The sequence below is a fragment of the Pseudophryne corroboree genome, chromosome 6 (genome assembly GCF_028390025.1).
Source record: "Pseudophryne corroboree isolate aPseCor3 chromosome 6, aPseCor3.hap2, whole genome shotgun sequence".
NCBI lineage: Eukaryota > Metazoa > Chordata > Amphibia > Anura > Myobatrachidae > Pseudophryne > Pseudophryne corroboree.
In genome coordinates, this window is record NC_086449.1 from 267,362,276 (window position 1) to 267,377,781 (window position 15,506).

The window sequence follows — 15,506 nt, forward strand, 5'->3', positions numbered from 1 at the left end:
GAAAATGCAAACATAACTTCTAAGGCATGGAACACTGTGTATATTATCATCACAGGCACAGAGGGGGTATGAGCAGGTACAGATTATCTGTGCCATGGGCAGTGTAAGGGGGCATGTGCAGCCGCCGTGCATGAGTCTACTGCGCTATGCTCCCAGTGATGCCTGTGGCGCAGATGGTGTGGTAAGCATTTTGAATGGGTGCAGGATGTACAGTGTGGGCCCGTATGCACAGTACACTCTAGATACACCTATGGCCAGGGAGTTTGTAGAGGCTCAGGAGTGCAGGGTGGGTGGTGGTGGTGGTGGTGGTGGGGGGGGATTTTGCCTTAAACTGTGATATTGTGATCAAGACCCCCAATGCGCACGCTGCTGCACACCACATTAATTTAGACAATGAGGGAGTCATAACCATATCCCCTCCAGCAGCCAAGCACCAAGGCCCGCCAAAAGTTTTGGCAGCCATAGCTATCATCAATATATAGAATTAATGTGGCAAAACAGGGACATTGCAGTCTGGGCCGGGGAAATGGGGGGGAGCATAATGCCATCTATCCCCCCAGGCCAGTTTAATTTTCCAGTAATGTGGGGCCGCCAGCCACATGCTCCACACTGATGTGAAGTATGATGGACAGGAGACATACAGAGGATGCACCCTGGAAGATCAGCTATTGTTACCAGGATAATCAGCGTGGCTGATCAGCCGTACTGAGGGGTAAATGTATGACCAGGTGTTATAGGGGAAAGTGCTATCAATTTTGACAGCTGCAAGTGTCATTGCCCCATTCACAGCACTGTTATTGGCTGCTGCAGCTGCTGGGCTGCACAGGAGATCTTGTGATGCTTGAAAGATCTCGCACATGCCCAGTGGAGCCAGCAGGAAGAAGAGAGACAGCACATCAGCCTTAGGCTTATACGCTGTGGGCTGTGGGAGGGATCACCAGAGGGGGCAGTTTTAACTCCCTCACTCTAGCATCCAAGATACTAATACATCTTGTCACTATTGCTTCCTGCTTTTCCTTGATAAAGAGGCAAAGCACGAAGCTCTATAGCGGCAAGGCATGTGCTGCTATAATACATGTCAAGTGGTCTGTAGAAACAGAAAGTTTGCCTGAATGCTTTATGAGGCAGGGTTTGCTGAAACACAAGTCTTGTGTTTGCACTATCCTTGGAGAGAATTGAGTTGTTGCTAAAAACAAAAAAAAAAATGCAAGCAAAAGCAAATTGTTTGTGAAATTGGTGCAGCAGAGAAAGGGTTAAAGTTAAAAAGATGTTTTTTTCCCAGGTGAATGTGTTCTCTTTTGAGAAAGCTGTGGTTCAAAGAGGAACCTCTTGCAGGGACAGTATGCTGGTAAACGTAATTGTAATGCCCCAAACACCGGTATGGAGGAAATACTGGAAACGCTCATGAGTGAGCAGTGGTGAAGTCGACAGCAGTAGCAGCAATTCCAGCAGCAGCTAATACAGATGCAACAGCAGCAAGAAATGTAGTTTATTTAGCTGTTGCTGCAATGCCAGTTACAACAGCCAGGTCCTAAGAAGGAGCGTAAGTTCCAGAAAATGTCAGCTACAACATATAAGCCTACCTTGCCACCTTCTAGAAAATGGCAAAGAGGGTAAAAGGGCCACCAGAAGTCTGGGTGGAGAAGCTGGCACCAAACTTGTCCAGTGAGGCCCAGCAGGTTTATATGACCCTTGATGAGAAGGAGGTGTTCGTGTACTTGACTTTGAAGGCGGAGATACCTGCTCATGTCAGTGTTACCGGGCCAGGCCAAGCTCAGTGCTTCCATGAGTGATGTTTCTCCAAAGAAACTCTGGTCAGAACTCAGTTGGCCGCTTTGATCAAAATACAAGAGAAGTGGTTGAAACCAGAGGGAAACTCACCCCAACGGATGGTGGAGCTGCTGGTAATTGACCACTGCTCCCAGACTTTAGACCTAGACCTGCAAAAGTGGGTGATTCAGGCAGAACCCCCCCGAGGAACACGACATGCTAGTGTAGAGATGTGCTTTGAAGTTGGTGAAACCCGGGCATTTCTGCAATGAGTGCTCAAGCAGACTGTCACGTACCTATGGATTGTACAGTTGCTTGGTTAGGTTCCACCTCTCCTAGTTGCTGCATGGCTGCTGTGGCCCCAAAGTTAGTGTACCTCCTTATTCTGTGGCAAGATTTTCCCTTGTTCCAGGAAGTTATCACTGATCGGATCCAGCTGGACATTTTGGCAACTGATGGACTGGCAAAACATCCAACCTTAAAGGAATTGGTCCAACTTCCACTGGATTCAAGAAGGGAGTCGACAGAACTGTTGTTTATGGATTCTGGATACAGGTGAACAACTGCTACTCATCCCAAGCCTTGACCAAGAAGGTGGGACAAATAAGCCTGGGCCGGGGACACGGTTGTGGAAACTTTGGTCCCACCAGATAGTACTGAGGACTGGTCCCCAATTCCAAGACTTGTTTCACTAGAGGAATGTGACAGGGATTAACATAATGATGTTACCCTAGAAAATGCATTTAAAACTGTTATTGAAGTTAATGGTTTAGTGAAAGCTGCCAGGATGGCAGAAGGTGAAACATATTATTTTGTTAAGAGACATTTGTTGTACAGAGTGGGGGTTGTTTAAGGAACGTATAATGATCAACTGCCCAGAATGTCATAAAACATCTTCAAACTCTGCTTATCGGGCCTCCCCTAGAGTTTAGAAGCAAGGTGGAAAGGGCGAAGAACAAATTTGTAGTGTGAATGTATTAAAGCCTTCGGATGAAGGCAACCCTGAGGCCTCAATAATAGCCATTAAAACGGAGGATTGGGAGATGTACATTAAGTCCCCTGGGATACCACCTCTGAGGCAAAGTGTGGTAAGAATGGAGAGATGGAACAGGGACAGATTTTTCCCTACACCTGGGTGTGCTACTCATAAAAAGCACAATATTGAGGGTCATTCCAAGTTGATCGCTCGCTAGCAGTTTTTAGCAGCCGTGCAAACGCATAGTCGCCGCCCACGGGGGAGTGTATTTTCGCTTTGTAGGAGTGCGAATGCCTGTGCAGCAGAGTGCATGCAAACATATTTTGTGCAAAACAAGACAAGCCCTGCAGTTACTTATCCTGTGCGATGATTGCTGCAACGAGTTACACGGTAATGACGTCAGATACCCGCCCAACAAACGCCCGGCCACACCTGCGTTTTTCCAACCACTCCCAAAAAACGGTCAGTTGACACCCATAAACGCCCTCTTCCTGTCAATCTCCTTGCGTTCGGCTGTGCGATTGGAATTGTTGCTAGAACCAGTGCAAAACCACAAAGGACTTCGTACCCGTGCGGCGCGCGTGCGCATTGCGGTGCATACACAGATTAGCCGTTTTTTCACTGATCGCTTACGCAGCGCACAACGGCAGCTAGCGATCAAATCGGAAATGACCCCCATAGTCTCATTGACTGGAGCGAGATGTAAACAACGGCCCTACAATAGACCCAAAGCTAGGCGGGCTACAGTAAAGCAGGAATTTGGAAATATGTTTGAGGAATGTATATCAGGAGATGTGTAGAAATTCAGGCACTTTCTGCTGTGAGTAGGGGCTCCCGCATTGGGACTTTACCGTCGCTCGGGATCCCGGCCGTCAGGAGACCGACGTCGGCAGGGAGCGCAGAGAGTCTCCTTCTCCCACTATTCCTCCTCAGGTGTTGGCATGGACCACCAGCTGAGTGGGAATACGAGGCCTCGGTCGGGATTCCAAGCACCGGCATTTCCCCGGCTGTCGGGATTCGGGGTTTGGGCATTGGTATCCTGAACGTCAGGATCCTGACAGCTGGTAAAATAACAGCATCTCCTATTGAAAACTTGTAGTACTTGAGTACTGTGCACAGGAGATCCCCTGACAATTTATTGAATGTGGAACTTTTTGAAGGGAAGAGTGAGGGAGATTTGAAAAGTACAGTTGTGCAAAGTTGGCAGAGGCTTCAAAAAGACTCTTGGCCTGATTCAGAGGTGAGCGCTGCTGCAACCGTACTAGTGCCCCTTTGATGGAGTCATCAGTGTGATAATATGCTAATGGTAGTTTCAGCCTTACCCTTGTGCCCTGGCATTCACTGGTGAGTGCAAAGCCTGAGATGCCCATTTACTGTATGCAGTAGCACTGACAGTGATCATACACAGTCCACAATTGGCACACCATTGCGAACAGCATCGACCAGTGGCGTAACTAGGGGCCCACAGCCCCTGCAAACGCTTGGGGGTGCGCAGGGCTTTGGGGTGCCCTAGCCACCGCCACTGATTTCTGCTGGGAAGGAGGGACACGGAGGGCACAGCGCGTGCCTCTCCTGTGTGTCCCTCCTGGGTCTCCGGCGGCCGCGGCGTGTCTGTTAAATTAAGTGCCCAGCACTTCATTTAACAGACACGCCACTGCCGCCGGAGACGCAGGAGGGACACACAGGAGAGGCACGCGCTGTGCCCTCCGTGTCCCTCCTTCTCGAATCGCACAGAAGCGGGGGAGCAGCGGGGGAGCCCGGGGGGGCGGGGGGGGGGGTGTACCTGGCACTGGAGGAGCATATTTAGAACTGAGGGGGTGTACCTGGCACTGGGGGAGCATATTTAGCACTGGGCGGGGGTGTACCTGGCACTGGGGGAGCATATTTAGCACTGGGGATGGGCATATTTGGCACTGGGGGAGGGCAAATTTGGCACTGGGGGAGCATGTTTGGTACTGGGGGGGCATGTTTGGCACTGGGGGGTATATGTGTACCTGGCACTGAGGGGGGGGGGCATATTTGGCACTGGGGGTATATGTGTACCTGGCACTGGGGGAATATGTGTACCTGGAACTGTGGGGGAATATCTGGCACTGGGGGCATATGTGGCACTGGGAGCACAGCCCTAGCAACAAGCATTAACTCCTTGTTACAAGCACAACACCCAGCTCATGAAATCCCTGGCAACAAGCATTACCCCCTAGCAACGAGCATGACACCCAGTGCATGAAACCCCTGGCTACAAATATTACCACCTGGCAACAAGCTTGAAACCCAGCACATGATACCTCTGGCAACAAGCTTAACACCTACCGCATGAAACCCCTGGCAACGAGTATGACACCCTAGGAAAGAAAACCCCTGGCACCGTGCATGGAACCAAGGGCATGAAACCCCTGGCAACGAGCAGGTAATTTAAAAGTAATTAGAAGCCTTACTGTGTAATGGGCATTGCGGTGTGTGGCATAATGTATCACGGACATTGCGGTGTGTGTCATAATGTGTCACAGGCATTACGTGTGGCATAGTATTTCTCACGGGCATTGTGGTATGTGGTATAATGTCTCAGGGGCATTGCAGTGTGTGGCATAATGTATAACGGTCATTGCGGTATGTGTTCATGCCGTGAACATCTCAGCTTTGCTTGCATACTGCCATCAGGCTACCTCCCACTTGCCTGCACCTCTTGTCATTTGTCTGTCGCCCCTCCCCACTAGATCGTTAGCTCTTCAGAGCAGGGCCCTCTTTCCTCTTGTTATCTAAGCCCTCGTCTCAACACATTTCACTCGCAGCTCTCCCCTATTCAACGACCATCTTTATCCTGCTAGTAAAGGCTCATCTCCATCTATGGCCACCAGCCTCTAGTAGTACGATGATCACTCCATCAATACTTACATCTTAGCTGTATTATGTCTTGAGAACGTGTGGTGCTCTATGTTACCTGTACTCTATTTCTGTTATTTATTTACTGTAATGCTATGTTTTGTCTCCCTGTACTGTCCTTTGTACGGCGCTGCGAAACACATGTGGTGCCTTATAAATAAAATGTAATAATAATAATTACGGTGTGTGGTATACTATATCACGGGCATTGTGGTATGTGGTATAATGTCTCAGGGTCATTGCAGTGTGTGGCATAATGTATCACGGACATTGCGGTGTGTGTCATAATGTGTCACGGACATTGCGGTGTGTAGCATAATCTGTCACAGGCATTGTGGTATGTGCTATGATGTATCAGGGGCATTGCAGTGTGTAGCATAATGTATAATGGGCATTGCGATTCCTGTCATAATGTGTCACAGGCATTACGGTGTGTGGCATAATGTGTCACAGGCATTACAGTGTGTGGCATAATGTGTCACAGGCATTACGGTGTGTGGCATAATGTGTCGGGGACATTATGGTGTGTGGCATAATGTCTAAGGGCCATTGCAGTATGTGGCATGTGGCATAATGTATAATGGGCATTACTATAAGGAGGAAAAATGACAAATAATGTAAGGGGCATGAATCAGGATTATTTTTTTTCCTGTGGTGGCCAACATCTGGGCGTGCAGGTTGCAAAACTCGTGTATAAGGTAGTCTTTTCCTGCAATGCCACGCCCCTATATGCAAAGCCACGCCCATTTCAGCAAGGCCACGTCTTTTTTGCGGCGCGCGCGCAGATTCATCACTTAGCTAGTGCCAATTATGGGGGGGGGGGGGCGCCAGAGAATTTTTTGGCTTGGGGAAGAAAAATTTCTAGTTACGCCACTGGCAGCAACGTTTGCACCAGTCTGTGGCAGGCGCAGTATCTTCATCACATGCTATTGCGTACGGTATTTGCCGGTATCAGAAACGCGTTCTCAGACGCATAGCCATTTGTATAGAAGCCATGTTGTGATGAAGATACTGCGCCTGCCATAGACTGGTGCAAACGTCGATGCCAGTGGCATAACTAGAAATTTTTCTCCCCCAAGCCAAAAAATTCTCTGGTGCCCCCCCCCCCCCTTCCATAATTGGCACTAGCTAAGTGATGAAGCACGCAGATTCATCACTTAGCTAGTGCCAATTATGGGGGGGGGGGGGGGCGCCAGAAAATTTTTTGGCTTGGGGGAGAAAAAATAAGAATTTACTTACCGATAATTCTATTTCTCGTAGTCCGTAGTGGATGCTGGGGACTCCGTCAGGACCATGGGGAATAGCGGCTCCGCAGGAGACAGGGCACAAAAATAAAGCTTTAGGATTAGGTGGTGTGTACTGGCTCCTCCCCCTATGACCCTCCTCCAAGCCTCAGTTAGGATACTGTGCCCGGACGAGCGTACACAATAAGGAAGGATATTGAATCCCGGGTAAGACTCATACCAGCCACACCAAGCACACCGTATAACTTGTGATCTGAACCCAGTTAACAGTATGACAAACGTAGGAGCCTCTGAACAGACGGCTCACAACAATAACAACCCGAATTTGTTTGTAACAATAACTATGTACAAGTATTGCAGACAATCCGCACTTGGGATGGGCGCCCAGCATCCACTACGGACTACGAGAAATAGAATTATCGGTAAGTAAATTCTTATTTTCTCTAACGTCCTAAGTGGATGCTGGGGACTCCGTCAGGACCATGGGGATTATACCAAAGCTCCCAAACGGGCGGGAGAGTGCGGATGACTCTGCAGCACCGAATGAGAGAACTCAAGGTCCTCCTCAGCCAGGGTATCAAATTTGTAGAATTTTGCAAACGTGTTTGCCCCTGACCAAGTAGCAGCTCGGCAGAGTTGTAATGCCGAGACCCCCCGGGCAGCCGCCCAGGATGAGCCCACTTTCCTTGTGGAATGGGCCTTGACAGATTTAGGTTGTGGCAAGCCTGCCACAGAATGTGCAAGTTGAATTGTGCTACAAACCCAACGAGCAATCGTCTGCTTAGAAGCAGGAGCACCCATCTTGTTGGGTGCATACAATATAAACAGTGAGTCAGACTTTCTGACTCCCGCCGTTCTTGAAATATATATTTTCAATGCCCGGACCACGTCCAACAACTTGGAATCCTCCAAATCGTTAGTAGCCGCAGGCACCACAATAGGCTGGTTCAGGTGAAACGCTGACACCACCTTAGGCAGAAAATGAGGACGCGTCCGCAGTTCTGCCCTGTCCGTATGGAAAATCAGATATGGGCTCTTATATGATAAAGCCGCCAATTCTGATACTCTCCTGGCTGAAGCCAGGGCCAGTAGCATGGTTACTTTCCATGTAAGATACTTCAACTCCACCGATTTGAGCGGCTCAAACCAATGGGATTTGAGAAAATCCAAGACTACATTAAGATCCCACGGTGCCACTGGGGGCACAACCGGGGGCTGTATATGTAGTACTCCTTTTACAAAAGTCTGGACTTCAGGAACTGAAGCCAATTCTTTCTGGAAGAAAATCGACAGGGCCGAAATTTGAACCTTAATGGACCCCAATTTGAGGCCCATAGACAATCCTGTTTGCAGGAAATGTAGGAATCGACCCAGTTGAAATTCCTCCGTGGGGGCCTTCCTGGCCTCACACCACGCAACATATTTTCTCCAAATGCGGTGATAATGTTGTGCAGTCACCTCCTTCCTGGCTTTTACCAGTGTAGGAATGACCTCTTCCGGAATGCCTTTTTCCCTTAGAATTCGGCGTTCAACCGCCATGCCGTCAAACGCAGCCGCGGTAAGTCTTGGAATAGACACGGTCCCTGCTGAAGCAGGTCCCGTCTTAGAGGTAGAGGCCACGGATCCTCCGTGAGCATCTCTTGAAGTTCCGGGTACCAAGTTCTTCTTGGCCAATCCGGAGCCACTAGTATCGTTCTTACTCCCTTTTGCCGTATAATTCTCAGTACTTTTGGTATGAGAGGCAGAGGAGGGAACACATACACTGACTGGAACACCCACGGTGTTACCAGAGCGTCCACAGCTATTGCCTGAGGGTCTCTTGACCTGGCGCAATACCTGTCCAGTTTTTTGTTGAGGCGGGACGCCATCATATCCACCATTGGTTTTTCCCAACGGTTCACAATCATGTGGAAGACTTCTGGATGAAGTCCCCACTCTCCCGGGTGTAGATCGTGTCTGCTGAGGAAGTCTGCTTCCCAGTTGTCCACTCCCGGAATGAATACTGCTGACAGTGCTATCACATGATCTTCCGCCCAGCGAAGAATCCTTGCAGCTTCTGCCATTGCTGTCCTGCTTCTTGTGCCGCCCTGTCTGTTTACGTGGGCGACTGCCGTGATGTTGTCCGACTGGATCAACACCGGCTGACCTTGAAGCAGGGGTTTTGCCAGACTTAGAGCATTGTAAATCGCTCTTAGCTCCAGTATATTTATGTGAAGAGACATCTCCAGGCTTGACCATACTCCCTGGAAGTTTCTTCCCTGTGTGACCGCTCCCCAGCCTCTCAGACTGGCATCCGTGGTCACCAGGACCCAGACCTGTATGCCGAATCTGCGGCCCTCTAACAGATGAGCACTCTGCAACCACCACAGAAGAGACACCCTTGTCCGTGGCGATAAGGTTATCCGCTGATGCATCTGCAGATGTGATCCGGACCATTTGTCCAGCAGATCCCACTGAAAAGTTCGTGCGTGGAATCTGCCGAATGGAATCGCTTCGTAAGAAGCCACCATCTTTCCCAGGACTCTTGTGCATTGATGCACAGACACTTTCCCTGGTTTTAGGAGGTTCCTGACAAGTTCGGATAACTCCCTGGCTTTCTCCTCCGGAAGAAACACCTTTTTCTGAACCGTGTCCAGAATCATTCCCAGGAACAGCAGACGTGTCGTCGGGGTCAACTGAGATTTTGGAAAATTCAGAATCCACCCGTGTTGTTGCAGCACTAGTCGGGTTAGTGCTACTCCGTCCTCCAGCTGTTCTCTGGACCTTGCCCTTATCAGGAGATCGTCCAAGTAAGGGATAATTAATACGCCTCTTCTTCGCAGAAGAATCATCATTTCGGCCATTACCTTGGTAAAGACCCGAGGTGCCGTGGACAATCCAAACGGCAGCGTCTGAAACTGATAATGACAGTTTTGCACCACGAACCTGAGGTACCCTTGATGTGAAGGGCAAATTGGGACATGCAGGTAAGCATCCTTTATGTCCAGGGACACCATAAAGTCCCCTTCTTCCAGATTCGCTATCACTGCTCTGAGTGACTCCATCTTGAACTTGAATTTTTGTATGTACAGGTTCAAAGATTTCAGATTTAGAATAGGTCTTACCGAGCCGTCCGGCTTCGGTACCACAAATAGCGTGGAGTAATACCCCTTTCCCTGTTGTAGGAGGGGTACCTTGACTATCACCTGCTGAGAAAACAGCTTGTGAATGGCTTCCAATACCGTCGCCCTGTCTGAGGGAGACGTTGGCAAAGCAGACTTTAGGAACCTGCGAGGGGGAGACTTCTCGAATTCCAACCTGTAACCCTGAGATACTACCTGCAGGATCCAGGGGTCCACCTGTGAGCAAGCCCACTGCGCGCTGAAATTCCTGAGTCGACCCCCCACCGCTCCTGAGTCCGCTTGTAAGGCCCCAGCGTCATGCTGAGGGCTTTGCAGAACCCTGAGAGGGCTTCTGTTCCTGGGCAGGGGCTGCTTGCTGCCCTCTCTTACCCCTTCCTCTGCCCCGAGGCAGATATGACTGTCCTTTTGTCCGCTTGTTCTTATAGGACCGAAAGGACTGCGGCTGAAAAGACGGTGTCTTTTTCTGTTGGGAGGGGGTCTGAGGTAAAAAGGTGGATTTTCCGGCAGTTGCCGTGGCCACCAGATCCGATAGACCGACGCCAAATAATTCCTCCCCTTTATACGGCAATACTTCCATATGTCGTTTGGAATCCGCATCACCTGACCACTGTCGCGTCCATAAACTCCTTCTGGCAGATATGGACATCGCATTTACTCTCGATGCCAGAGTGCAAATATCTCTCTGAGCATCTCGCATATAAAGGAAAGCATCCTTTAATTGCTCTATAGTCAATAAAATACTGTCCCTATCCAGGGTATCAATATTTTCAGTCAGGGAATCCAACCAGACGACCCCAGCACTGCACATCCAGGCTGAGGCGATGGCTGGTCGCAGTATAACACCAGTATGTGTGTATATACTTTTTAGGATAGTTTCCAGTCTCCTATCAGCTGGATCCCTGAGGGCGGCCGTATCAGGAGACGGTAACGCCACTTGTTTTGATAAGCATGTGAGCGCCTTATCCACCCTAGGGGGTGTTTCCCAGCGCGCCCTAACCTCTGGCGGGAAAGGGTATAATGCTAATAACTTTTTTGAAATTAGCACTTTTCTATCTGGGTTAACCCACGCTTCATCACATACATCATTTAATTCCTCTGATTCAGGAAAAACTACAGGTAGTTTTTTCACCCCCCACATAATACCCCTTTTTGTGGTACTTGCAGTATCAGAGATATGCAAAGCCTCCTTCATTGCCGTGATCATATAACGTGTGGCCCTACTTGAAAATACGTTTGTTTCATCACCGTCGACACTAGATTCAGTGTCTGTGTCTGGGTCTGTGTCGACCGACTGAGGTAAAGGGCGCTTTACAGCCCCTGACGGTGTCTGAGACGCCTGGGCAGGTACTAACTGGTTTGCCGGCCGTCTCATGTCGTCAACTGATTTTTGTAATGTGCTGACATTATCACGTAATTCCATAAACAAAGCCATCCATTCCGGTGTCGACTCCCTGGGGGGTGACATCACCATTATCGGCAATTGCTCTGCCTCCACACCAACATCGTCCTCATACATGTCGACACACACGTACCGACACACAGCAGACACACAGGGAATGCTCTTATCGAAGACAGGACCCCACTAGCCCTTTGGGGAGACAGAGGGAGAGTTTGCCAGCACACACCCAAGCGCTATAATATATATGGGAACAACCTTATATAAGTGTTGTTCCTTATAGCAGCTTAAATATATAAAAATATCGCCAAACAATGCCCCCCCTCTCTGTTTTACCCTGTTTCTGTAGTGCAGTGCAGGGGAGAGTCCTGGGAGCCTTCCTCACAGCGGAGCTGAGCAGGAAAATGGCGCTGTGTGCTGAGGAGAATAAGCCCAGCCCCCTATTTCGGCGGGCTTTTCTCCCGGAGTTTTAGATATCTGGCATGGGTTAAATACATACATATAGCCTCAATGGCTATATGTGATGTATTCTTTTGCCATAAAGGTATTAAATATTGCTGCCCAGGGCGCCCCCAGCAGCGCCCTGCACCCTCCGTGACCGCTTGGTGTGAAGTGTGTGACAACAATGGCGCACAGCTGCAGTGCTGTGCGCTACCTTCATGAAGACTGAAGAGCCTTCTGCCGCCTGTTTCCGGACCTTCAATCTTCAGCATCTGTAAGGGGGGTCGGCGGCGCGGCTCCGGGACGAACCCCAGGGTGAGACCTGTGTTCCGACTCCCTCTGGAGCTAATGGTGTCCAGTAGCCTAAGAATCCAATCCATCCTGCACGCAAGTGAGTTGAAATTCTCTCCCCTAAGTCCCTCGATGCAGTGAGCCTGTTGCCAGCAGGACTCACTGAAAATAAAAAACCTAAAAACTTTTTCTAAGCAGCTCTTTAGGAGAGCCACCTAGATTGCACCCTGCTCGGACGGGCACAAAAACCTAACTGAGGCTTGGAGGAGGGTCATAGGGGGAGGAGCCAGTACACACCACCTAATCCTAAAGCTTTATTTTTGTGCCCTGTCTCCTGCGGAGCCGCTATTCCCCATGGTCCTGACGGAGTCCCCAGCATCCACTTAGGACGTTAGAGAAATTTCTAGTTACGCCACTGGCATCGATGTTTGCACCAGTCTATGGCAGGCGCAGTACCTTCATCACAACATGGTTTCTATACAAATGGCTATGCGTCTGAGAACGCGTTTCTGATACCGGCAAATACCGTACGCAATAGCATGTAGTACAGTCAGATGAATGCATGCATTGTAAGGGGTATTGTTACTAAGGTGTGGATTTTTAGAAGTAGAGATGTTGCCCATAGCAACTAATAAGATTCTATCTAATATCTTCTAGAAGGTGCTAGATAAATAAATAGAATCTGATTGGTTGCTATGGGCTTACGCCTTTACCGTACATCTCAAAAAACTGCAACTATAATAGGAATGTGTAAGCTGATTACTTTACATTCACTGTGTGATATTGGTTGCATTATCTACCTTTATGTCACATACAATTTAGCTCTTTTTTATGACAACACAAATATACGCACTCAGGGGCTAATTCAGACCTGATCGCTGCTGTGCGTTTTTGCACAGCGGGCGATCAGATCTGAACTACGCATGCGCCGCAGTGCGCATGTGCATGCCTGAGAGCCGATGGCCATCTCAGCCCAGAAACTGCCTCTGCCTGATTGACTGGCAGAGGCGGTCGCTGGGCGGGAGGGGGCGGGCTGGCGGCATCTGGCCGCAGTTTTGGGGCATGGACCGGCCACCGCAGGCGTGCCCGGACCATGCGGGGGGAGCGGGCCACGGTGGCTGCATGATGACAAGTAGCTCCCTGCAGAGCGCGCGCAGGAGCTGCGCAAGTAGGGAGCTACTCCTCAGGTACAAAAGCATCGCCGCTGTGCAATTCTTTTATACCTGTGCGGGGGGGGGGGGGGGCATAGCGGACATGCGGGGCACACTGGCCCTGTGCTGAAACTGATCATAGATGTGCTAAATTTAGTACATCTACGATCAGGTCTGAATTAGGCCCTCAGTCTTAAGACGTCTTGGATAGAGCAAGGACAGATTAGGCCTATGTACATGACTCCATGTTTGTGGGTGGAGCTACTTGGAATAGAAGTTAGGTAATTCTTTACTACATGCCATACAAACAAGTCTGTCTTATAATATTGTATAAGATAATTGCTGTACTTGGCTATTTACACATTAATTTAGTGGATGTGGAAGAACCCACATCTCACCAAAAGAAAAGAAATTCCTTTGTTTGGAGCACTCTTTTGAATTATCTATGTGAATGAAATGAGAAAATGAGAGTTTGAATATATTAAAACTTAGCTTTTATTCTTCCTTACTTGACTAAAATTTGAAAGGGGTATAGTATACATATCAATAATTAAATCCCTTTGTGGATAGTGGTAAAATATAAATGAGAGCAATTACAATGGTTTATCATATAATAATGTAATTGCTCAAATAGTGAAAATTATAAAGATAGTAATCTACCAGACCATTCAGGTAGACAGCAGTCGTGATATTTTGTACTCTTGTATGGTCAGAAAATTCATGACCATTGAGATATCACGAGTTAGTTCAGACTAATTATATGCGTCTGATCATCAAGCGATGTGAATAGTTCTGAATGAATTCATTGGATCAACTTCTCCCCACATCTAAATCTAGCTTATGCACAAAAGGACTGTTCCTTTGTCATGGAGCGGAAATGCTATCCATAGCTGTGTTTAAAAAGTAAAAGATGACATTTAAATTCCCTAGCGTAAAATGTATCACAATTGTACGGAACAGATAGATGCATAAATGGCCACCTTGTAGTGGGGCCAAGTTTCAGTCGCTGTGTGCATAATCATGGCTCGGGCTCAAGTGGCGCATTTAGACCCTGCAAGGCTTGTCAGCATCAGGGCCTATCTAACACCACGACGGGGTCTTTAGCTAGTGTGCCTGTTTTTTATTTCCACGGCACAGTCGACGGTCCCACTCTCATCTTTCCTCCGCTCTTGGATGAGGTCGGACAGCAGATGGGATCATTTGACTAGAGTGTCCATCTTTTTCTTTTTCCTCTTCCCCCCTCCCCTCTTTATTTTTCTATACCAAAATACAATTATTGTCTATGAAACAGTGTATTTCCAGATTTTTCATTTCAAATGTTATTGAATGTTTATTGATTTACATGATTATGCACACAGCGACTGAAACTTGGCCCCACTACAAGGTGGCCATTTATGCATCTATCTGTTCCGTACAATTGTGATACATTTTACGCTAGGGAATTTAAATGTCATCTTTTACTTTTTAAACACAGCTATGGATAGCATTTCCGCTCCATGACAAAGGAACAGTCCTTTTGTGCATAAGCTAGATTTAGATGTGGGGAGAAGTTGATCCAATGAATTCATTCAGAACTATTCACATCGCTTGATGATCAGACGCATATAATTAGTCTGAACTAACTCGTGATATCTCAATGGTCATGAATTTTCTGACCATACAAGAGTACAAAATATCACGACTGCTGTCTACCTGAATGGTCTGGTAGATTACTATCTTTATAATTTTCACTATTTGAGCAATTACATTATTATATGATAAACCATTGTAATTGCTCTCATTTATATTTTACCACTATCCACAAAGGGATTTAATTATTGATATGTATACTATACCCCTTTCAAATTTTAGTCAAGTAAGGAAGAATAAAAGCTAAGTTTTAATATATTCAAACTCTCATTTTCTCATTTCATTCACATAGATAATTCAAAAGAGTGCTCCAAACAAAGGAATTTCTTTTCTTTTGGTGAGATGTGGGTTCTTCCACATCCACTAAATTAATGTGTATCTGGTACATAAATTCCTAGGAGCACCTCCAACGTTAAAATAACTGCCCATGGGGGTTTAATTGGTTCTTCTGTTTAGTTGGTTTTGTTATTATTTTAATTAATTATACTAAGTCTGGTGCAGGATAAATTTTGTTTTGTACTTGGCTATTTACAATATTTATGTTCTTCATGACAACAATCAGCTGATAAGTAGCATGACATAAAATAAATGACTTGCCTTGGC